Source organism: Solea senegalensis, linkage group LG9 (genome assembly GCF_019176455.1).
Source record: "Solea senegalensis isolate Sse05_10M linkage group LG9, IFAPA_SoseM_1, whole genome shotgun sequence".
Classification (NCBI taxonomy): Eukaryota; Metazoa; Chordata; class Actinopteri; order Pleuronectiformes; family Soleidae; genus Solea; species Solea senegalensis.
Genome location: NC_058029.1, coordinates 11,867,740 through 11,893,549, shown reverse-complemented (window position 1 = coordinate 11,893,549; position 25,810 = coordinate 11,867,740). Strand labels below are relative to the sequence as shown.

The following is a 25,810-nucleotide window of genomic DNA, read 5'->3' as shown; positions in this document are numbered from 1 at the left end:
TTGTTTGTTTGGTATCCAACCAAGTGCGAGCAGGAAGCCACAGGAGGCCAACGCTCTATACAGTACGATTGTTGGCGTTTGGCCACAGCACATGTTGTATTGCGAGGGGCACCCTGGGAAGTGCATGAGGCTCCTTTTTTACTCAGCTCCTGTCATTCAAGTTGACAAGAGCCACTGGAGGCGGCCTTTTCATTCACAGAAGGTAAAGTCAGGATGTTGACTTCATTAGTAGGTACTTTCATTTATATTATATTATGTAAAGAAGACGTTTTCTTTACATAAAGAAGTTTTTTTAGAATTAAATCAGAGCTGCTGCTTACAAAAATGTAATATACTTTAGTCTTAATCCTTTTTCATCTGGTTTTAGTAAATAATCCAGCATATAGTGCCACGGAGGTCCAGATGCCCGTTGTGCATCAGACTCTGCCCTCGTGCTGCTGAACCATAGTATTACAAAGGAACTTTCTGACCCCTGTCCTCAAAACACCAAACACAATGAACGTCACTGTGTGAACTTTTTTTTCTCCGGTGAGGATGAGGAATGAAACTTTCAGGGAGCCTGGAACTTTTAAACACGTTCTGACTGTGAGGGGGAAATAGCCGCTTCACGTTTCATTTGACATCGATTGAGTGCAAACGTTTTACCCCGGCCACATTGTTCGCTCCGATCAAACGTTGCGCCATGTGGGATTAGCAGATTAGGAGGCAGCATTGTGTGAAGTAGAACTTTAAATTGTTGCCACATAACAAACTAGATATTCAGTCTAGATAGCTGAATTAAAGGAGCAACTGTGACAGTGTGGACGTTGAGCTGCTGAGCTGCAAATTTCAATATAATGTTCTAATACATTCACTAGATCACTATGTTTTAACTGCATATAACAATTGAGCACATCATGAAGCTGCTTTTACAGATTATATTACTGTTGGTTAGTTTGCTCAAAGGTTGCCAGACTATGTTCATTGACCGAAGTGTAATAAATGTCTACATGCATGTAAAGCTGAATTTAAGACGTGTGTTGTGACCACTTACCGAAGACTTCATCTTGTGCTTCAGTCTCTACTTCTACTTCTTCTGCTGCTGTCGGATCCACTTCGGGTTCAGGTGATGGAGCCTTTAATAGGAACACAAAAACAAATTTAAGAGGTGAGGCGCTGAGTAACTATGGCAACCAGAGCAAAGAAAGAGATGAAACACAGAGAGAAAGAAAGAGAGAAAGACGGCATGAGAGAAAGAGATAGTTACACCAATTTAGGCTTTTAGGCTTTGTAATTACAGCTGCATTAGACTCATTCATTTAACAGTCAAAGGCGGCTGCTATGAATGAGGAATCATGGACTGAAAATGTGATCCGCAATAACAGAACATGCTTCATCAGTTGTTGTAAACATGGTTCCTACTTTAAAGAAACAAACAGTTGTTGATTTTACTCTTTTGTCACACACGTATACATTTTATTGATTGAAATTTGAAATGTGTGATTTAAGAATGAGACAGTATAACAGACCATGTCATCTTCCACATACACATAAAAATAACTGGAAACTTAGTGAAGAAGAAACAGAAATGATTTTATTTGTTATTAAAGATGACAGACTACCGTTTTAACACAAAAGCATTTAAATCTGAATTTACAGACCACATACAAAATCACCTTAAAACACAGTAAAAGTCAAGAATCTCATGATTCACTGATTCATGCTTTTATCTCCAGTAAAATGTACTGCTGCTAAAAAAAAGGCAACAGCAACTCATCTAAACCTAGAGTAAAAGAGTTCAAACTGTACAGTTTGCAAATCCTAGTGTTGATGTCATACGTTAAGGTTAAGGCTGCATACACTCACAACTTTCTGTAAAAGGTCTGTTGAAAACCACAGCAAAAAAAAAGGAGAAAGATTTTTGTGCACTGACGAAGCTTAACTCTGTTTTCCTACAGTCACAGTAAAATATTTCCCCCCTTCATTAAAGCACTCAGAATTCAATCTGTGCTGGATTTTGTCCACTGCATAGACACAGGTGTCTTGTCTCCCTTTTCGGCCTTGTACGTTTTGCAAGGAGAGACAATAAAAAATGCAATAAAAAAAAAGGATCCAAATTCCAGGAGATCCATAAAAATGTAATGTCAAAGATTAAATAACAGTTGAGACATGTGTAAAATCTTTTAAAAAATACAATTAGATTAAAAATATACTACATTGTATTGTCCTTCAATCCAAAGTGAATCAGAGCAGCGCCGTCATTGTGACTTCACACTGTACTCAACACTGGTGACTTATTAAATATAGCACCTGTTGAACAGGGTAATATTCACCCAGAGCTGAAAAGACTACTGAAATATTCTACTCAAGTAAAAGTACCACTATTTTGATAAGCTTTTACATAAGTACAAGTACTGGTCTAAAATGTACTCAAAGTAAAAGCAGCTTGTTTAAAATGTACTGTATGAGTAAAAGTTACTTAGATACTTCTTTAACAAGGTTGGGGTTCTTTCTTGTGTCGTGCAAAAAGGACAAGGGGGCACAGATTTCACTTTAATTGTTTTCAATTTGTAAAGGCAAACCTTTACAAATTAAAGTAAAACATAAAATATGTATGTAAAATATGTCAAAGTGGGTCAAAGGTCACAAATACTTTAACTTTCTCACTCACTCAGGGACCTTAATTAGCGCCAATTCACTTGTCCTCATCGTTCATTCACCTGTCCTCATCACTCATTCACCTGTCGTCATCATTCATTCACCTGTCCTCATCATTTATTCACCCGTCCTTATCATTCATTCACCTGTCCTCATCACTCATTCACCTGTCCTTATCACTCATTCACCTGTGTGTCCTCATCACTGTGTCCTCATCACTCATTGTCATCATGTCATTCATCATTTCATCATTTATTCACCCCCTCATTATTCATTCACCTGTCCTCATCATTCATTCACCTGTCCTCATCATTCATTCACCTGTCCTCATCATTCATTCACCTCTCCTCATCACTTATTGACCTGTCCTCATCATTTACTGCCAAAATTTTTCAGTGCATGATTTTTACCGAATTACAGTAACACAAGTGCATTTTATTCATTACTTTCCACCTCTGTGTTTACCATAGATAAACCCTTTTACTGCCCGTCACCTTTTCTGTTTTGGTGACACAGGAGCCATAAACAATGATGAACTTTTTAAAGAGTGTGCTTCTTCAATATCAATTGAATGAGGTAATACCATTCATGGACACTGCTTGTGAGTGGCCAGTACTGGTTTTTCAAGTCCACCGCAAATGGACCCTTATCTGTTTACCATCATGCTTAATCCCAGTCTCAGGTGGAGCCGTGATTCAATCTCCAGAGAAACAGAAGAAGAGAGGCCGTCATCTGAGGTTCAATTGAAATAGAGTCTTTTTGCATTGTCCTAATACCCTAATTAATACCTATGCTGATTTGTATTTGTGCAATAAAAAAAGTTATGAATGGAAATCAGCCATCCTTGTGAGGTTTATATCTTTCATTCAGATAAGAGATAAACCTCTCCCACTCCAACTGATTATTTGGATGAATGAAGCGAGGGTGCACAACTGATGATGTGTCTTTAACATGTACTGGTGACATTTGATCACTGTCATTTTGTCCTGAGTTTCAAAATAAAAACAGCCTTTTGGTATAGTATGTTCATATTTTAGGACGTGTTCTTCACATATTCTCACAGCCACAGTCTCCAGATGAACTACAAAATGAACCTGGCATGTTTTCTTTGAACATTTAACAATAATATATATCAAATGCTACAAAAGTAATGGTTCCCACCTCTCCGCCAAATTTCGTGGACCCTCCGTAATATCTGTGTAATCCCGCTGATTGCAGACCGCCCCCAAAAAAGACAGACTTGGATAAACAAACAGCATCATAAAACGTCACCTCCGTGGCAGAGGTAATTATTCATGTATTCTTGTGAGGCTTATACTATTCTCTGCCTTCAACTGATGACATTTCGGATTTCAAAATAATGCCGGATTTCTCAGAATTACAGACCACAATTACAAAATGTACTTCTCTCCACCGTAATTACAACCTTTTTAAGATTGCATTATTTCCATAATCCACTCAGATTGCAGTAAGTGGATGATTAAGCACTTACATCTGTCCATTAATACTCTCAGTTTTTTTCTTTTTTGTACTCATGAATTGTCTCACAGGCCATTTACTGCTAAGAGACGAACACATCCCCACCCTTGCAAGAGTGTCTGCTTAGCAATGCAAACCAAGGGCGAACCTATGAAAGCGTAACCTCTTCCATGGGATTTATTATTCTAATCACTGCTGTCTCTGTGAAAACCCAATATGTACTGAAGTGATAGTCAGGGTTTTTATTATGTGATCCGACTGTTAGATGATCCCATTAACACTTCAAATGTTAAATGTAGCATTTCTTAGTTTAGTTCACCAAACGTACTATATGAACTACATATATATGTATATGTATATATACACATATAATATATATATATATATATATATATATATATACATATATATATTGATTTATTGTAATTTTTCTGTGTTTTATTGGTTTTACATTCCGTGTTTATTGTTTTTTTGTTTTTTTTTAATATTGCTATATATATTCATGCGATGTGCAGCACTTTGGTCAACTCGGGTTGTTTTCAAATGGGCTACAGAAATACATTTGGATCAGATTGGATAGTGCCAGTGCTATAGTTCCCTTAGTCCCTCGTGCATCAGCCAGCAGCAGAAGGCTAGATGATTTACAGCAAGTTCAAGACAAATTTATTACATTTTCTATATTGCTGTCTGGCAGACAGACTGATAATCTCAACCATACTGTTATCTTAGCACCTGTAGCGACAAAGATACCTGCCCACCTATTCAAGCATGTGCCTTGTGAGGTGCTTTGAAGAACTGCAGGTAGAAAAACAAAACTATACATCTATAGTTGCTAAATCTTTGCGTAAAACACATTATGGCAATTGTTCATGAGCTTATGCTCGTTCACTTGACGGGTGTCTCAAGCCAGCACATTCAGCCAAGGTGGTTCCACTTGAGTTCCTCTCAGCAGTCTGATCCCCCTTCAGTACAGGGAGCCTAATTACTCGTTACATTCACAGAGAAAGAACGAAAGAAAGGAAGAAGAGTGCAATGATTTCAACACCTTTCAGGGTTTGGTTGATTTGATACTTTCAAAGGAATTTTCGAGCTCCTCATCCTGTCTCGATAGGTGACAGGAATGACAGGAACCTCTCAGTGTTTCATTCTGTTCATACTTCATAGAGGGAAGACAAATGGAGCGTGTGCATGTTATCTCACCATTTCACTAAGAATCTCTGCCTTTAAATTACATCACGTAAATGTTCAGGGAATGTCAAGAGGACAATACAGGAGACAAATACATTCATTGGTTATTTGGAGCTAGAAGAAAGTAATTTCAGGATGAGTAGAAAGATACAATTCAGAAATTGAGCTGATTAGTTGCCTTTGTTTTTACTGTAGGGAAAACTCATTGAGAATGAGGGGGAAAAAAACTGATCTGCACCTGAATATTTTTTTTACCTCTTTTAACAACCAACAGAATCCCAGTTTCTACTTGCGTGTGCACAGCAGTGATGGTATTCTGAATCAGTCGTGATTGCGCTACGACAGCGATCTCTTAAAATAAATGGTAAAATATGTACTGTTGTATTTCATTACTAAATGTTCGCTAGAACATTATCAACTATGTGATATAAGGAGATCTTCTAGTACATTCAAAATCAGCTGTTGAGTCAGCAAATCATTGGTCTTAGAATACAGCAAAAACACCACTTCCAGAGAAGCTCAGCTTCTCTGTATGTGTGTAAATATGGATAAATAACTGGGCGGGAAATGAGCTTCCCTTGTTTCACAGACCGGCAAATTCAAATTGGTGAAGACTTGACATACGTAGGGAAGATTAGTTATGATTCAGCTGTGACTGTATCTCCAGACACAGAGGAACAGCAGAGGCAGAGCAAGTTTTAATTGGATACAGTGGTCGTTTTCTGAAAGCCGGCGGGCTACAAAGTGAACCTCAAGCTCCCCCAACTGGAGACTCGTGCCTTCATCTCACAAAGCTTCAAACTTAATTTTACCTGAAAAACTAAAACAGAGTTTGATTAAGGAACATTCTTCTTCACTAATTGTGTGGGTGACTGGACTTGCTTGAGTTGAGTCGAAGATGTTTCACCTCTCATCCAAGAGGCTTCTTCAGTTCTGACAAACGAGTAGGAAGAACCAGGTATTTAATCTCTGAGGCCGACACTGGGGAAATCTAATAAATTGATTTAACACTGTTTGTTCTAGCCTCTAATCTACAATGATAAGTATTTCTTCCAAGGCCAAACAACTCATATTTTCCAACTGTGTTCAAGCCATTCCTTTTGGCTATCAAAACCCATATTACAACTCTGTACTAAATTATGACCAGGTATTAGATTCTGTATGAGTATGTTAGATACAGCTCTCACCAACACACCAAATGAATAAATATCTTTTTGAAGAATGGTGCCGATTTCTTCAGTGGAGTTCAAAGATTTGCAGAATCAATGCCAAGGATTTCTGAAGACGTTGGCCATAAACGAAGGCCCATGTTTTTGTAAAATGGATAAATCAGCCTCTGGACAAGAAAAGTAAAACATTTTCTGTGATAATTTGTGATGACTGTAAACAAAAAAATCATCTTTTTTAATATGTGATGGTCCACATTAAAGTGTAAATGTGATCCCCACTTTGAGGAGCAAACTGTCTGAAATAATTTGGATTTCATTAATTCATTGACCATGGATCACAGATAGCAATAGCAACATCAAATCAATATGAAAACATAAAAACACACTAAAAGTCAATAACTTTACCCGTTTTTAATTCCAATTTTTGTGTGTGTGTGGAGACACTATTAAGCAATGTAATTCTGCTTGTAGTTTTTTTTTACATGGATGAATAGCATATGAACTAATTGCCATCTAATTCTAACTTCTGTGGATAGAAAATGACTTATGACACAATTTGGAAATGTGAACTGTGCTCTAGCTGACACATGCACCTACAAGGAGCATTGGAGAGTGTCGTTATAGCAATAGCAATCACGAAGCAAGAGCTAGGCAGAGTCACTTTACAAATTGTGGAGGAAAGTGACTGTTTCTCTATGCCCTTGTCCCCAACTGCAGTATGTCACTGACTGCAGTGCACTGTGGTTTTAATGTGATTGCCAGTGAAAAGGTTGGTATTTCTGTCGTTATGGCGATGGTTTATAACTGATTCTTCAGTACAAGTAGAAAATGGCACCTCTTGACACAAAAGGTATGCATTATGACTCTCAGGCCTCCATACAACATCCCAATGTTCCTATAGCTGACATCTGAAATAGTCACAGACGATTCCTTTTCACTGTAGCTAGTGCTGTATGGTCTTTGTGTTGCCAGTTACGTGCACCGGTAGCGTGAGGAAATGTTTTTTTGAAAGATGATGCGTCATTTGTTGATTTTCTCTGTTATTACCAGCCAAGCAGAAACAGCTGCACTGACAGAGGGATGACTGAGTGATTGAGTGATCTCCCTTCAGATTATTTATTGAAGAATTTGTAGGCGTACCACACAGTGGCGGGTAAATTCAGAGTTGACTAGCTGCCACCATCCAAAGTTGTTGTTATTGTTATGATTGCTATTATTTTACTCCAATACACTGTTTTTTTTTATTTAAGTCCTGGATTTAAATCAGTTTGGAGTTTTAGTTATTGCAAAATCTAATGCTGTGCATACACACTTACAGAGACATAATGACTGTGAAAAAGATGCACCTCTGAAGCTGTGATATATACCAAATTTCCAAGGTAGTAAAATATGTGGTGTGAACATTTAAGGCCTCTTTGTCAACTTTATGTCTGAGCCCCTGTTGAAGTGTACAAGTACATTTTATCCCTCCTGATATAAAAAGAGATTGGGACCAAGATCGTGTATCATCCCTGAAACAAATCCCACCTCCCTGTGTCATGCTCTATCCCTGCCTGTCACTATGGCAACTAGCTGTTTTGCCACAGCTTTAAATTGACTTTGATGTCACAAAAAGAGGAAAAGACTGAAAAAAACAGTAAACTTACAATGTAATTGGTGAATAGAACTGCTTCAGATCAACATAGATCAACGGTCAAACACCTCTCCTGTTCACATCTCAGACATTAACCACCATCAACCCCATCCACCTCTCTGGCTCCTGCTCTTCTTTCTCCAAAGTGTGCTTTGCAGACAAAGGGAACAGATTTTCTGTAGGCTGAGCGCTCAGCCTCAGCCTCAGCTGGAGGGGACTGCCTTCTTCCCCAGCACGCCAACATTACACTCTGCCCGTTACAGGCACTAGCCAGGTAGTAGGAGACCCAAGAAAAAGCAGACTGCAGGAAAACATGCTGACATTTGTTCCTTTTCTGTCTTTCTCTGCTTGCTCCCTGCTTGGGGTTAGGCCTGTTCACAACAAGCCCGCAAATCCTCCGCAAATGTGATTGCAGCCTCAGCCACAATAGACCAAACTCATTATATCCACCATGAAAAGCCGCGACGAAAATAAACCCAACAGAGCTGGGGGTTAATTACATGATGTCATTAAATTACATTGCTGTCCCAGTTTAGGCACGATCGTCCTCCGCTCTCAGCACAAAGGAGCAGCATCTGCCTGGCCTGTAATTTCTGCTGCAGAAAGATGTGTCAAAAAATCTCTCAAACATATTTGAGAGATTTAATTACAGCACCCTGAGAGGCAAGGATTTTTTTTGTCAAGTAGCTCCAGGACACAAAAGAACCTTGTTTTTTTATTACCAGAAAAAAAGGGGGGACTAGAATTTCAAATTCAATATCATAGAACTGCTATAAAGGGTTAATTTCTGCTCAGTTTTAGTGTAAAAACTCACTGTTCTCCCCTGATGTTCTTATGCAATATGTGGTCATGTTCCAATACTTACGGAGAGGGGAAACTCCTACAACTAGAGCAAACACAATCCGTCTTTAAACAGTACATGAGCTCTCTGTTTGAGATGTTAATCCAACTCTGATCAGGACAAACTAAAAAAAAAAAGTAAATAATTTTTGAAGGTATATGCATGGACAGTCATTTATCAGAGACAGACAGCTGAGCCTTCTCGAACCCTGGCAATCACGGGGCTCCAGCTAATGGTTGAAGGACACAGTCATCGACGGTATTTACTCTCTCCAACGTGAACAGGTTCAGTCGCGGAGCTTTGTTGCAGCAAGGTCTGTGGATTCAAAGGGTTACTCGTCGTACATCACATGCTGCCATGACAACGTGGCCTGATTAAGAGTGAGATGCTGATTCATACAGCAAAGTAATGTTAAAATGTAGAGTGCACACTGACTATATACCAAATGTCACTAAGTGCTATTTCCACGATGAAATCCGTTATTTATTTAACTGTAAAAATGACACTTTATTTGTTAGTTTGGTTACAACAGCAACAATGGACAGTAGATCTTTAAATGTATAATAATGATGTTGTCCTTTTCATGCTGATTTTCATGCTTACTTTCTCAACTTCCCTCACTTCACAAACTTAAGATGTTTAGTTTACTGTAATAAATGAGCAAAAACAAACAAACAAAGTCAGCTGTGGTTGGCTATCAGAAAAAATAAATAAATAGTGGATTAATAATGATTTTTTTGTTGCAGCCTTTCTATGCATAGACTTTAGAGAAGAAAACACTACAGCCAGGTGAAAGTATTTTTCACCAGTTTACTTTGGATAATCTGACTTTTTCAAAAGAGATCAACGTGGCTGAATGAAATCTCAGTGAAGGTAAAAATAGGTGTGAATGAATGAGTCTATAAGCTCGTCTGAAACACAGTCCAAAGTCCTGCTGATAAAGGCCGGTGTTGACATTGATAAGGTTACAAGAATATCTTCCAACACATGCTTCTTTCCCTGAAAAATGCATCCGCACACATTTCACGCTGTTGTTCTTTCCCCAGGTGCACAAAGCAAGGCTGTACAGTGACGACGCTTACCTTGCTGTCCACAGGTGACTCCCTCTTTCCTAGATGTTGGCCCATGCTGCTGAGAGAGACTGCAAGAAAAAGAGTCGCCGTTTACACCACAGAAGACTGTAAAGAGCATACAATATGAGGATTGCATCCTCCTTATCTGAAGCAAGAGAGGCTATCTCTAGTCAGTGTGAGAGAGTGCAACATCAGACAAAAGTGACAAACACTGGTGTGTGTGATTCTCAACACGAATGTGCTGAAGGACAACGTGCCACAATGCAGAAGAATGTCATCTGTTGAGAATATTTATACAGCAAATTTGTTCCGTTGGCCGCCTCGTCTCAAAAATGTGTTGATTCATTGGTGTGACACGAAGTTAGACGCTATAATTACACAAGAGAGAAAATGTGTGAGCGTGTGTCCTTAAATCGGGGTTTAAATCAAGTGCAATACAATGCAGTAAATCTGTATTCATGCTGCAGTGCACATCCGGTCATTTTAGTATTCAATTGTATTTTTATTATGCATACAGTTTTATAGCATTATTTGTTTCCTTATTATTTATATTATTATTTATTTTATTTCTTACCACTGCATAATCAAGAGCCCTGCACAAACATTTCTTGGCACTCAACAAATCTCCTATATGTCACATGCTTCACTAGGCACAGACTGTAAAAATGTAAAATAAAAATCAAAGCAAAGGCCTTTTTAGCTGAGTCGTTTTGGTCTTTTTTGGGAGAACAATATTTGTTACACAGTTGAAGAATAGTTGGACTAATATCGGTACCTTGTTTGTAATATCGGTATCAGACACAAAAAGAGGTATCGTCCCATCCCTAATAAAAACTCTTGAAACTTGAATCTTAAAAATCAGCCACAAACGAGATGATCAACTCTAATCCATAAACCTAAACAGGGAATGGGGTCATTTTAATGATAAAGGAGTAAATCTGCATATTCATTACATAACATCATATTCTGTATGCGTGTTACCATGGTGACACAGTATAAGGCCACACCTAAGTGCCCCTTACATAAATTGCCTATGACATGATCCCTTCCTGAGTTTCCAATCCTTATACAGATGCAGTCATTATTTTCTTTTTATATACTAAAATCCCAAAACTAGACCTGTCTTTGACGTGCTGCTGTGCCTTCACAACACAAAGTGCACCCTCTTAAAAGCTGACTGAGACTCTTACACTGACCCCGCGCAACAATCCACACCGGTTAAAAACAAATTGAACGAAATCAGCGAACGCGCCAGATTTCAGCTGGGCTGAAACAAAACTAGCAGGTGCAGGAGCACCTTAAGTGTGAGATCCAGTCCCAAGAAGCACTTAGGCTTATACTCGCAGCAGCAGCAGCAGCATCAAGTCCTGAAAAGTACACTACCCTAAAAGGATAAAGTGTAGAGGAGGGAAGGCATGGAAATGTGAGCGACGTCTGCCAAGTAAAGAGAGGTCTCAGGTGCATGAGTTCAGAGCTCACAAACAACAGAAAAACCATCCAAACCGCACGTTTTACAACGCAATTAATTCAGGATCTGATTTATTTAGATAGTAAATGCAAGTGGGAAAACGTGTATGAAATAGTCATTCTCATGAAAGCCCTGTATTTCACAAAACCACAAATGCAGAATGCTTTTTTCCCCCCTTTAAATGTAAGGCTTTTCTCCCTCTCTATAGGGATTTTATCCTACATGGTGGTCTCTTTACGAAACCCTCTAACATTCTAACATGATTGGACCATCAGACAAGATTGTTGGAAATAAAGTTTATCAATCAAAGTGTGCAGCACATTTAAAATTATCATCTGGCTTTTAAATAAACAAAGCTTCTCGCTTTTCCTTGAGCACAGGCTAAAAGATTCCAAAGATATGCTAATGCATGCTTGATATAAATAAATAATGCAATTGTAAAATGACTCCACATTCACGTTCAAACAAGTCATGTCATGGAAGGGTCGTCAGGTTAATTAAATATCACGCCGTGCCCACAGTGCACGCAGTGAATATGGATTAAAACGCAGAGTGGCATCATTACAGCCGTTGCCCTCTCAGCAGCGAGCACAGGGGAGCACACTGTTTTTCCCACACTGTGCTTTGGCATCTGAGGGAGATATGAATGTAATTAAAATGCGAGGAGCTTGAAAAAAGTCGCGCATACTGCATCACAACAACGTGGCTGAGCGTAAACAGATATGTAGGAGTGGGATTTGAAATAATAGTAAAACAACAACACTAAAAGCATCTCGAGCAATTTAGAAAAATCTCCCAGGAAACTGAAACGCTCATGAATCTCTTTAAACAAGTCGGAGTTAATGAAAATCTGTCTCATTACAACCCAGCACCATTAAAGATGAAAAGAAAAAAATCATTCTTGATGATTCATTATCTGCACTTTACTTTGTTATTTGTATTTCTTGCAACTTTTACGCCACTACATTTCCTTTCCACTTACGTAGTTACTTGTTACTACCAAATAAAGTCAGAAGAAGAAGACTTGGTGATGGTCTGTATTTATACAGAGTTGTGTCATTCACCCCTTCACACATCTTTCACACCCATTCACGCACATGGGGTTAAGTGTCTTGCTCAAGGACACATATATATGCGCAGCGCCAGGAATTGAACCCACAACCTTCCAGTTGAAAGACAACTTGCTCCATGGCTCAATCCTAATCCCTCACCTTTTTAGTACATTTTATATTATAAAATTACTTTTTATACTTAAGAACAGTAAATTGTATACTTTAAGACTTTTACTTAAGTGATGTTATAAAAAACACTGCACTTCAACTTCAACCAAAGTATTTTTCTTGTAGTTTTACTCAAGTATTCCTTTTAGGTACTTTATACAAGACTGACGGTGCCACCAGTGCTGAAAAGGATGGTGTTTATCTGGGCGTTGTCACTGCTAAAAGCCACAAATTATTGTGCCTTTTCATTCAAGTGTCAGTGATTAAAATGTGTGCTGTGCAGTGACGCACCGTTTTATCAGTATACATCAATGCAGGCCAAATTTCCCCATGTTGGCTGCAATAAGATGACACGAACTGATGCAGTCTAAAATAAGTAAGTCTTAAGATTAGAGCTGAAACGATGAATCGATGAATCGATTATTAATCGGTTGCTAGATTAATCGGCAACTATTTCTTAGATGTGAATATTTTCTTCATTTATTTGTTCTGGATAACAAAGAAATCATTAAAAGTGAATCATTTTGGTTTGTGGACAAAAGAAGACATTTAAGAACATCATCATTTCCAGGTTTGACAAACACCGATCAACATTTTTAAAGGTTTTCTGACATTTTATGGACCAAACGATTAATCGAGAAAATAATCGACAGATTAATCGATTATGAAAATAATCGGTAGTTGCAGCTCTTCTTAAGATATTCCAACATTACACGATGACGTTGCTGTTGCTCAAGGACTGTGTGTTCTCTCGTCTTTATAGGCGCATGCCTGGTTAATGGTTGAACACCAGTGTAATTGTGTGTAGACAACTGTGTAAGGATGTCTCCAAACCAAGTGTGTGATCATGTTTTCGAAGAAAAAAAAAGTGACATATGTGCACAAATCATTTCTTGGATTCAAAATAGTTGATCCTACTGAGTCTATATGGTCTCTGTTCTCAGCTGGAGCTCAAGGTTGGATATGTTGTGCTTTCTGAGACGCTCAAGTGATTATGTGTTAGTGCAGCCAGCCTCCTCTCACATCAACAAGACATCTCTGTCCAACGAGTGGCTGTTTTTTTTTTTGGTTGTTGTTGTTGTTGTTCATCCAAACTCCAAAGCCCTGCTGTGCACGAAAATCCCAGACGCTCAGCAATTTGAGAAATACAAAAACCCCTGCTTGTTCTCCAGCATGACGCAGCTATCCGAGATTTATAACGCGTCACTTTTAGAGGTCAATCAACAATCACCATAACATAATAGTTACCATGGGTTTATGATTGCATGGAGATATATTGGTTGGGAAAACCAAGCAGGCACAGAATGGCTCCTATTTGAGATGGCCTGTGGTTGAACCAAAGCAGTCACAGACTCCACAAACAGGCAAGTACAAAAATAAATGAAACAATAGAATGTGGCTAACGACTGTGCATTTAGTTCAGTGCAAAAATGAATAATCGTCAAAATGTATTGGACATGACGCCTTGCAGGCAGTTAAATCTCAACTTTTATAGAATCAACACTGAAATCCTGTCAGGGCTTGCAAGAAAACATGGTTGCATAAGTGTGTGTGCGTGTGTGTGCGTGTGTGAGAGAGAGAGACGGAGGAGTGTTTGTGTGTGTGATCCAACGCTGCAATTACAAGCAGCACTCTTAACCATAACATTAACCTGGCTTTCATTGTGTCCTCACATTATTGTCCTGTAATTTAAAACAACATGAGCAGGTGTGGGGGAAAAAGTAGCCGGCGAGAGAAAAGAATGTCACATTCGTCGCAGCTTTCCATTTAACCCGCGCGGGCTGCCGGCGACTGCCATACATGACTCTGTGCATCACCTGAAACATTTTCTGTTTGCTTTTTAAATAGATCATTAGAATGGAAACAGCTCGTATTATGGGATGGCTACATGTAGGCCAGCACCTGAGAGAATCCATTAGCACTCAACGCAGAGTTTGCAGCACATATGAGCAATTATATCTGTCTGAGCCCTCCATTACCTAAGGCTATATCAAATCCGCACATCCTCCTGAGCTGCTAATGTTTTTATACGGCTTCAGCCAGGAGAAGAAATGAGGCTCATTTGCTAGGGGGGGGGGAAATGCTGGATGTTGACATTTAAACACATTTCCCATCGTATATCATCCGTTTGCATCACATAGCAGATTACTATTTTCTCTGCTCTGGGATTTCATGGATCAGCGTTCACACTTGAACGATTTAACAGAGTTCATCAAAAAAGAATAAACAATCCTTTTGACACTACATATATAAAAAAGATATGAGATAGCTGCAAGAAAGAGAGAACAGTTTCTTGGCTGTCGGCTATAAATTTGGTTCAGGTAACATTCTATCAACATTTTATTTCTTAAATCTGAGATGGCACTGCTACTCCTTTTACTGGCCCTGTAGGTCTGTGAAGTTAACAGGGATATTTACCTTGCTGCTGCATAAATCTTGCTGTCAGGTCCGATGTCAGGTCGTTTTATAATCCTGACAAAGAAAGAGAGAACGGATTAGTCGACATCAACCGCAACAATAAAAAACTCTTAGGGACAATGAGCTATGAAAACAATAACAAGTACCACAATGCAGGTTTGATTTGTTGACCCACAGCTTTTCATTTTCATTCAAAAGACGGATGTGAAGAGCTGAGTAAACAATGTGCCACGGCTCTGTGCATCATGACAGTACTTCAATATCTTCTCACAGGACATGTGCAAACATACAATTTTCCCACAAAGGCTCAGAGAAAATAGAGGACAAATCTTTTGGGAATATGAACTTCACGGTGGTAAGACTGTTATTTTTCTTGGCTTAGGAGGGTTTCTGTTTCCTGAGGTTCTGCTCGGGCAGAGGTCAGTGTGAGTTGCATCATATTATCGTCAATTTAAAGATCCTTCCTGGTGACCAGTCACAATATTTATGGTTGTCATTATGAGGTTCAAATACAGGTCAGAGTCATGGTGTTTGGTCATGTAAAGCAATTCTTTATAAAACTGTAAATCCATCATATAAGGTCCCTGCTGAGGGCATGGGAACATGGAGACGATAACATTAGATGGATTAATAAATGACTAGACTTTAGACTTCATTAGTGATATTTGGACTATTATGTTTGGACTCCGAACATTTGAATCATCCAAAGACTTCATTGACAAGGTCCTGCTTTCCCTAATACAGTTAATAGAATATGATTATGGAGCCTATTGAAATTAAACCGTTCAACCAAACCAATCAATTTTGAAGGAACTTGATGACGACAACAACAAGTGGAGTGTTTGGTTCCTGATTAAGCCTTCAGCAAAAATTGAGGGAATCAGTCACATTCAAATATGGCAATTTGTGGTTTCACATGGTGTTGTGCACTCGCATATGAGAGAGAGGTGGATGGATAAACTGCTAGTTGATAAAAATGACTATAACTCCCTCTGTAACCAAACATTTGCTAACGCTACACTTCTACAAAACACTCCTTGTTTATTTCTGAAGAATTACTCCGAAAATGTCAAACTTGTCCTTAAAACTGATGTTCATTACAGCTTTGAACGTGTATGACTATTTAGACTATCCTGCAATATTTAGGGGCTGAAAGCTATAGCTCAGTTATGGCATAAATTATATTATGTCAATAAATCATCCGCCCACCCCCCAAAGGTTGTTGCAGAAGTAACTTGTAAGTGGTTCAGTTCAGTTTGAGGAAGTTAAAGAGTAATGTGGAAGATAGCCGCCATGAGCCATAACAGTCCCATAAACTGTGACATGAATGGTCTGTATATGGACCCCCAGCAGTTGCAGTTCACAGGGGCATCGGGACATCTAACGGTTCATGGACTCTGGACATTTCACAGTAAATCCAGAATATCTATCAGTTGGAAACTCCGACACTGATTTGAGGTCATTTTATGTGTGTCGTGCCTGTTTATTGAAGTTTACATATGAACTTCCTACAATAACAGTCCATATACAGCTGTACTAGACGACATTTATTGATTTAAAATTGGCTACGCACAACTGTGACACACATAAGAAAATGCAGATATACAGTTGACTTGAATCTGCCACGTCCTCAGTCCATCGTTTTGGGATGAGTAATACAACTGCTATGCAATGTTGAACGTGGAATAAATGTAATTTTACCTGAGATAAGTATTTTCCGACAACAGTGACCTTTATCTGCGACTATGTAAAATAAAACAAGCCCTGAAAAAGATCAGTATCATGAATCAGTATCATGTTATCATCCAAACCGTTTTCTTGTCAAAGATATTGGAATAAGAAAAATGCAGTTATTATAATGTCATATCAGATAAGTATTATACACAGTATGAGTTAATCTGTTGGAGCAGTTACATCTCTGCATTATCTCTATGTTACATCTCTCCAATCCTTCCACTGAATCACTCTGCGGGGACAAACACATAATACCTCAATCCTCTGGAGAAGGTGTACACAAAAAGGTATGCGTACACACACGCTGTGCAGCCGTTTCTATTTAAGCATTAACTCAATTTTACACCCATTCAATTTTCACACACGAACCTTCACATACACATGCTCTCCATGACAGTTTACACAGACGATGCACTCTATCACCTCTGGCACCATGCTAGATTTGATTTTTTTTTCTTTTTACATTTCTCCAAATTGTGTTATTTAACATTTTAACACTTATTTTACCAGCAAAAGCAGCAATTTAATGGGTCCAGCAGTCAACTGTGTGTGGGTGTATGTGCTGGCAGACTTTACAAAACAACATTATCACACGACTCCGCTCTGAATTTAGAAATGAGTTTTAAATTTCTGTGCATGGAGGGGTGCTGAGTGATGAGATGAGAAATAGAGATAGCGCACGGTGTGCAAGTGCTCTACACTTAACAAGAGTCTTGAGGTCAAAGGTCAGTGGCCCGGGGAGGGCAACTGCTTGTACATCAATGAGTTCTCACTTAAACCTGGCATCCAACCAGACTGGTTTTAATCTTCTCCCTCTCCTCTTTTCTTCTTTTAGTCCTGATTCGTCCTTTTCAGTGCGATCAGTCAAAGTCATGTTTGGAGGTAAAAGGTAAATATGTGGTATAGACACCATGTGTTCAAAGTCTGTCATAACACTGCAACTGTTACCCCATACCAGAGATATAGGTGCTACTGCAGGGAAACACTTATCTTCAGGTGGTAGAGTACATATTGTACTTGGGTGTCTGACTGAATACAACTAAACTCAAGAAAACTAACTGTTCAAATCCAGACCAATCACAACTCAGTTAATCCTTTACATTTGTAATCCTTGACATGTAAGAAATCACTTTATTGTTGTGTCCCAGGGGTTGTTGTCTACCTTAGAACGATTTAGCCAACGAAGACAGAAGGCAATTTAATTTTATTTCACTCAACCCAAACCTGAATATAATTTAAATATTTTGTCCCAACCTGACTTGTCTGCATTCATCCACTAAGTGATGACAACTTCTTGTTGGTGTTTGGTGAAAACAGCCTCAGTTGGTGAGTCAACGATATGCACTTCTCACGCTTATAAGCATACAGTATTACTCGTGTCAACTAGTTCCTCTCTAGCTGCAGTTGCAGTGCTGCCTGGAACATTTAAAGCTACAGTGTATAATATTACGCAGGGTTTGTTGAAAGAAATTGAATATACTCCTTAAAAGTATGTTTATACTGTATATAAGTGCACAAATTGCATTACATTCAAAATTGTTGGCGGCCTAAACGGACAAACCAGCCAAAGTCTGGGTATCACATTTTCAAGCCAAAGATTCCTAAGCACAAACAAAAAGAAAGAAGAACAACGTCCTTTCTGAAATGCAAAGGCCACTGTAGTATCCTGACACACTTGGAAAAGGAAGAGATGAGTGGAGGAGGAGTCCGTGAGTTAGGACCTACAGTCCCAACATCACTGACTCTTACACACTGGACCTTTAAGGAAAATAGGTAGTACCTCTTCCACTGGAGAGCAGAAGAGGTGTGCATGTATTTAAGCTGTGGTGTCAGGTAACAAATGTTCTTCCATGTCAGTGTTTTATGGTGAAGTGTTGTTGTTCCTGCAGGAGCTGTTGGAGAAGGGCCTTAGCTTTTGCGCCAGTGAACGTGTACTCTGCAGCTTGATCAGCTCCTCCACTGATTTTATATAAAAAAAACAAAAACATGTGCTGACTATGGCCTATGGTGAGATCCAGTGTTCTCTCATGGGATTTTGCTCGAGGGCTTGTCCTTTCTGCCTCCCCATCACCTGCTGTGAACTACTGTAGTGCCATGGCTTTTTTGAGTTCCACAGCATCCAATGAGCAGGAAAGGTTATTTTCTCTGTGTCTCCATAGACTGCACTGATAGTGTGCGTTGTTGTGACCATTTGTTTGTCTGGTTTGACATCTCACTGAAGGCCAAGGAGCAATACAAGCAGCAAATCCCCCTGGATTGTCTCTCTCACGTATAAGAGCAAAGGTGTGCAGTTGCCTCAGGGCTTTTGCAACGTGATGGGTTTGGTATCTTTAAATGACATTGGTGCACCAGCAAGTTGGTCTTCACCACACACAACCTGGTATAGTATCGTTCAAAATTAAAGTTATTATACTGAACCCGATACACTCTAAAACATCTCAGTTTGTCTTCAAACATGATAGTTGAGAAGAGGGTATCCCATCCAGAAGATATAGTGTAGCCATAAACTCCTGATCAGAGCTTGTCCGGACACGTAACACTGACTATTGCTACTCACACCCATTATCAAATTTGTCTCTCCACATCACCACTGTTTGCCGTCAGAAGGACCAGAATGTGATGTGGATTTAGCGAACAACACTTCATTGACAAACAACATTGACTGACATATAATTAATTCCCCAAAACAACAGTTATAGCTTTGCAGCAACAGTCGGCATGACAAGTCTGTCAAGCTTCGAGTGTGGGTCTGTAATGAGAACATTAAGTTGACTTTCTTTCAATCCACTTTTGTGGAATTATAATTTAGATTAGAACTAGAATTTTAAGTCTAAGACAAACAGAAAAACAAGCAACAGAAAGTGCAACCAACGAGATTTGGGCTGAATCTTGATCTGTGTGGACGTGAATCACCACCAAACTCAAATCTTCTCCTATAACCTTCATGCCCAGAAATTTAAAACAAAATCAGTCCTTTACTCTCAAGTAAACATATATTGGTTCCATTTTCTAATATCTGAGAAGTTGCATCTTTTCTTGGAATTAGACATGTTTTCATTTTGAATTGTTGGACATTGAGACAATTTGTGGAACCATTTGTTCACTCTTTTCTGATGTTTTTTTTTTAGGTATATCTATTTATTAGTTGAAGAAAATAATAATTGTTGTTTGCAGCTGATCACATCATATCTTCTATCTTAAACAGACTCTGCAACCAGAGGGCACTCTCTCTCATCAATACTCACTTAGGTTACAATTATAGAAACATGGCAAAATGTTAAACCAAAGACAAAAAGCCCACCATTTACACTAATCAAACAATCATAATCACATCTCCAAGATAACAATGCCAGCCTGGTTTCAGTCCAATCCTGGGATAAGTGAGGACACTCGTACATGAGACTGAGCAAGAGGAGAAGTCACAGTGGTGTCAGCTCACTGATCAGTCAGCTGTGACTGTCTGGCTGAACTGCAGCAGCTCAGACAGACAGAAGCCTGTTGTTTCCAGCTGCCTGCCAGAAACATCGGAGCCACTGCTTTTTTTTTTTTTTTTTAAAAATCCATGTCTTCTTAATATAAAATAATCATGGGGGATAGGAGAAATGAGTGTATAAACAATTTAATTTTTAAGAAGCCTCTTTAAAGTGCACATATGGCTCTAAGGGGATATTAGCCACTATCCTGAACAACAACACTACTCCCTGGGGTCCAATGCTGTGTATAGCAATTGCTTTGTTATTTCAAGCACATATCTGTTTTGCTTTTTTATGCATGGGCACCCCGTTACTCCCTGGGGTGAGCTAGTGATATAGCCTTCGGCTCAGAACTTCTCAACGGGGACGCACAACTGCTGCCACCTGGGGTTTGTGATCTAATGATCCAAGCTCCGACAAAAATCTCACATCTTGGTTTTGCAAGCCAAATATATTCGACTCTACCATCTGCTGTCGGAAAAGAAAGGCTGCTATCAAATCCACCATGAGTGACAGTACATACTGTCAGCACCCTGAGCTGACAGGCAGCACCAACCACGCCTTGGGCGAAACCCCACAAAACTATTGCATTAATGCACAGGGGGTGTTTGTAACCCAGGTAATGTGACTCAACCTGTCTGCCAAGCACAGGCTCAGACAGGACGGGAAGTGAAAAAAAGAGAGGAAGTTTGTGACTGTGAGTCTCCGGGGACGGAAGTTCACTAACCACAGTGTGTCTCCTGCAAGATGCACATGTGGATGCAGTGCATGTGCAGTGACACAAATATTCAGAGAGTGGAGAGAAAAAAAACCGTCTAATATGGTAATATGGAAGCTTTCCCTATAACTGTCTACAAAACAACACGTAGAGCGTGCTTGCATAAGCCCGTCTCGTTCATTGAGACAAAGGAATGCCAAGTGAGACATGTGACAGCTGAGTAAACCTCTTGGCATTTTCTCTCCTGGCTGAGCTGAGGCCAACCCTGTGAAATGCAAAGGAATGCAGGTAGTACAAACATGGCTTTCTCCAAGAGAACTATGCGAAGGTGAAGCTTTGACTGCTGCCATCGTTCTACCATTTATATCATCGCTTGAAACTTTCTCTGACTAGTAAATAATCCCTGACATGCCCAGGAAATCCATTTTAACAAAGATAGAGGTATCTATCATATCAGAAGTTTCCTTCCAATCTGAACCATAATTAAAACATGAGTGCAGCTGTGTTATCTGACTGTGACTGAGTTGGTGTGACATGGAAGAAAAAAAATGTGAAATTCCTTGTTTGTTTGTTTGTTTTTTCAGCAAATGCGATACTTGTGTCTTTATCCTCTGATGCAATAAAGAAAAAAAGGTCACGATTAAACATTTGGGAGTACCTTGCAGAGTGTTTGTTCCCTGACCTGTGGACACGAGTGTCTGCAGTCTGCAGGCTCTGATAAATCAGTCTAGTTCTAACATAAATGGCCACTTATGTGTGAGCACTTTATTTATAGACGCATGCATAGCAGTAGTAAGTTAGCACAGTCAGTGCAGCATCAAACCCCTATCTCTTTTCATACCAAAGTAACAGACACAGAGTGAAAATAATGTAGCTCAACGTCATCTGTGGCAACGTATCATCAACAGTACAGATGTCATCTTCTGTATAGATTTCTGTTGCTTTCCTTTACTGCTTTTACTGTATGTTAAGTCAAGAAAGAGTGGAGCTTGCTAACAAAGCCTAGGACGTGCAGTGATGTAATACTTAATTTCCTCCAGGCTTTACAGTATTAGTTTTCATCTCCTGGAATCTAAGAGCCCAGCTTATCCACAGGATAAAAAAATAAATAAAATGGATACCATATGGCATGAGAAACAACAATGCTTTGTATGGAAAAAATGCACGGATTACTCATATGTGTAACATTCACGCTGTGATGAAAATGAATTGGTAATTACATGCATGTCTAATGCAAAGATTATGCTGCCTGTGAGGTTAATTTCAAGTGCACTGGCCATTTAAATTTCACATGACAGCAGCTGTGTGTGAAAATATGGTCACAGCTCAGATTGATTGCTGTGTTATGCAAATAGCCTGCTGTGCTTGGAATACCAAACATATTTTTGATATGACAGTCACAGTGATTTGCTTTAAGTATCAGTGCCAAAGTCGGTGTAAAATCTTTCAAATTTAAGGTTGACACGCATTGACGCATGTAGTCATACGTCATGTAACATGAATGATTACATCAGATGAATGCATCTGACTTACTGATAAATTCGGCCTATATATAGGGCACTATATATCGCTGCTTATGCTTAGTGGAGTGTCAACTAAACATCGGTTCACGCAGCGCTCGACAACCCAAACACAACATGTTTCCGGTAGCGAGCAGTTGACAGCAATCACAAACATCCTAAATGTTGTCGCAGTTGAGTCCTGCCGGCTTCCCGCACAAACGCCGAATTGAAGAGAACAGTCTAATGTTTGTCCCCAAACTTGGACTTTTCATCCAGGACTGTGCTATTTTTTGCTAATAAGCAAAGAAGCGTGCCGCAAAAGTCTAAGCCAGGCACTGAGGCGGTTGTAGTAGTGGTGATGATGTGGGTGGAGGAGGAAGGGAGCGGGGTGGGGGGAGCTGTCAAAGCACATGACAAAGCAGTGTCGCGTACTGTCTGCTGGCATTGTTCCTAATTAAACATCTACTACGTTTTTTAAACAGACTTGAGTCTGTTTCCGGGCATAGCCTAAAGTGACATTCCATGCATTTTTCTCTGCCCCGAAACGCGGCGGTTATACGCACTGTAAACAAATCTCCGCCGTGGACATAACGTGTTTACGACACGGTCGTTAAGGGGAATAAAAACAAAAACAAAAACAAGCACAGAGCAGTAAAGTAGATGCACACAGCACATGTGTATTATAACTGTCTGACTGTGCTTTACCAGGTCGACACATACCCTTCTTCTCCGGTTGGTCTGTGTCAGATGCATCCACAGCTCAGCCTCGTACTGGATGTAACCAACTGTCAGTCTTCTCCCTGTCAACAGTGGTCGACGGTGGTCGTCACCAACACCAACAATAACGCCCTTTTTTTCCTCCCCTGTATGGTTTCTCCGGCGCCGTAATCACTGGAGTCTCCGCGTCTTTTCTTTTTTTCATGAAAGGGAAAGGAAAGAAGAAACACAAACGTAACTCGGTGCTTCCTGATTTAGGTAGAGCGGTGATGATGATGTTTGTAAGGGGTGGGGCGGAATGCAGCGTTTTACTTCGCCAAGATATGTGGACTAAAAGGACACGTTGGTGCACGCCTGTGCATGATTAGTGAGCGCTCGGTTCATGGCTGGTTCAACAACAATCATAAAAAACAATCATTTTTGAAATGTTACAGCAGTATTGTTGTCACCAGCAGAGTCGCTCCTCCTCTTTACTGCAACAACAGGTACATCCAATGCCTTGCTCAATGGCCACTCACTCAGATACTCAGTTCTGAGCCTCTGTTTAGGATTAACCACTCTTTTATAAAGTAGGGGTACTTGACTTTGGTAGAAGTTGAAATCACTTGTTTGTTTGTTTTTAAATAATATGTCTTAAGTAAAATTTAAAGTATATGACATTTATTGTACTTAAATATAAAAAGTAGTTTTATGACACAAAATGTGCTTAGGTTTTAGAATTAAAAGTATTAAAAAAGTGAGGAGTAAGGATTGAGCCATGGTTGCTCAGTGGTAGGGCCAGTTGTCTTTCAACTGGAAGGTTGTGGTTTCAGTTCCAGTCTGTATGTGTCCTTGAGCAAGACACTTAACCCCATGTTGTAGTGTGTGAATGGCAAAACTGAAGTGTAAAGCAGCTCATCAAGACTAGAAAAGCTCTATATAAATACAGACCGTTACCAACTCTTCTTCTTCTGATTTTATTTGGTAGTAAGAGACGTTTAGGAAGTGTAGTGTTAGTAAAAGTTGCTAGAAATACAAATAAAGTAAAGTAGAGATACATGCACTTTGTACTTAAGTAACAAAAGTATTTGTACTTTGTTACATTACAACAGTGTTTCCCAACCCTGGAACAGCTCGTTATCAGGCTTCTGCAGAGCTTGATGACGAGCTGACAATTAGAATCAGGGTTTTACCTGAAAAAGTGGTTTAGGTGTTTAGTTACACTTAAATGATTGTCAGATGTGACACTGTAATGTAGTGATGTAGTGATTGCAAGAGATTTTTAACATCCTTTGATCATATAAATCCAAAAACGACAATCCGTCCTGTCCCTGAGTCCTGGGTAATGATTATCCTGCTGGGGGGAGGGTTTTGCTGGCAAAACCCACAATCTGACAATTTATCAGGGAAGATCAGCCAAAAGGCAGAGAAAATGACTCAACAACGTCTGTCATGTGATAATAATCCATTAGCTTAGAGCCTGGACCGATTTTGACAGCGATACAGTGACTTGTTGTCATGGAAATAGCTGGGCCTCAGTTGAGGTAATAGGCCTAAAACTGGATGGATTATCCATCACAATAACTCTGGGGGAAGGCGAGTTGTTTGTCATCTCTGTGTCGGCGTTGTGGACATGTGCTTATTGCTTAGTAAGACGCATTTGTTCACATTACCTCAAAGGTAGAATCCACGGTATCCACAGTTATTGATTGAAAATGAAACTCAACAAGAATCACAGAGTGTTCCCTTTCTGGCCACTTGCAGACGAGGACAGATGGCGAATTGCAAGCCTGAAACAGACACATTCTCGTGAGTTCATGATTTCATGTATCGTGCGGTGTTTTGCTTGATTACTTGGTGGAAATAAATCCAGGTGTCTTGCTCTCGTCTGTATTTGTCTGGAATGTAATTAGCCTGATTGAAGGTCCTCATGCATACAGCAGCAACATGGATTTCCTTTCATCCTTGACTAAAAGGTTCATTTAGATGGCGTTTTAGTGAGCTTCCTGCTACAGCATATGGGTTCAGACTCCCACGCCGTGTTCTGGTTTGTTCACATCGAACAGACTGTGGACATCCGCAAGTGAAAGTGCATGATGGAAGGAAAGGCACCAATGCACACAATCATTCAACTTGAACATTTTTAATGAGGTATGTTGTTACTTGAGTGTTTAGAAGTTAGTGTCGGTCAATGATCTATTCCAATTATTATTTTAGGGATATACGACCTGTCCGGGGTGTACCCAGCCTTTTGCCATATGTCAGCTGGGATTGGCACCAGCGCCCTCCCGTGTTTCCACCCACATGTGGAAACTAGAACTCCTGATATGATATAAAGATGGACGACACATTATTGCTTCCACCATTTGTATAACATCACTGTTACAGCAGCGCTATATTCTGAGGTGATTTGAGCTGTTATATCTGAAAAATCCAAGTATTCATTTCAGTGTACTTCACTGGGATAAGAATGACTTTGGCATGTGTTTTTTTTTATTGCACCACATCATCTGATAATGTGGAAACTGAGAGAGGTTTATGAGCTAAACTGCAACCAGCAA

The 25,810-nt window shown here is 39.6% G+C and overlaps 1 long non-coding RNA gene across 1 annotated transcript; it reads right to left on the bottom strand.

The window, feature by feature from the left end:
- Positions 1–897: 897 nt before the first annotated feature.
- LOC122775007 lies at positions 898–23,566 on the bottom strand. Its single transcript, XR_006361051.1, has 4 exons — positions 23,274–23,566; positions 15,127–15,180; positions 10,030–10,088; positions 898–1,115 (listed from the first exon to the last, which is right to left on the bottom strand). It is a non-coding gene; the product is annotated as an uncharacterized LOC122775007 (long non-coding RNA).
- Between the last annotated feature and the right edge of the window lie 2,244 nt (positions 23,567–25,810).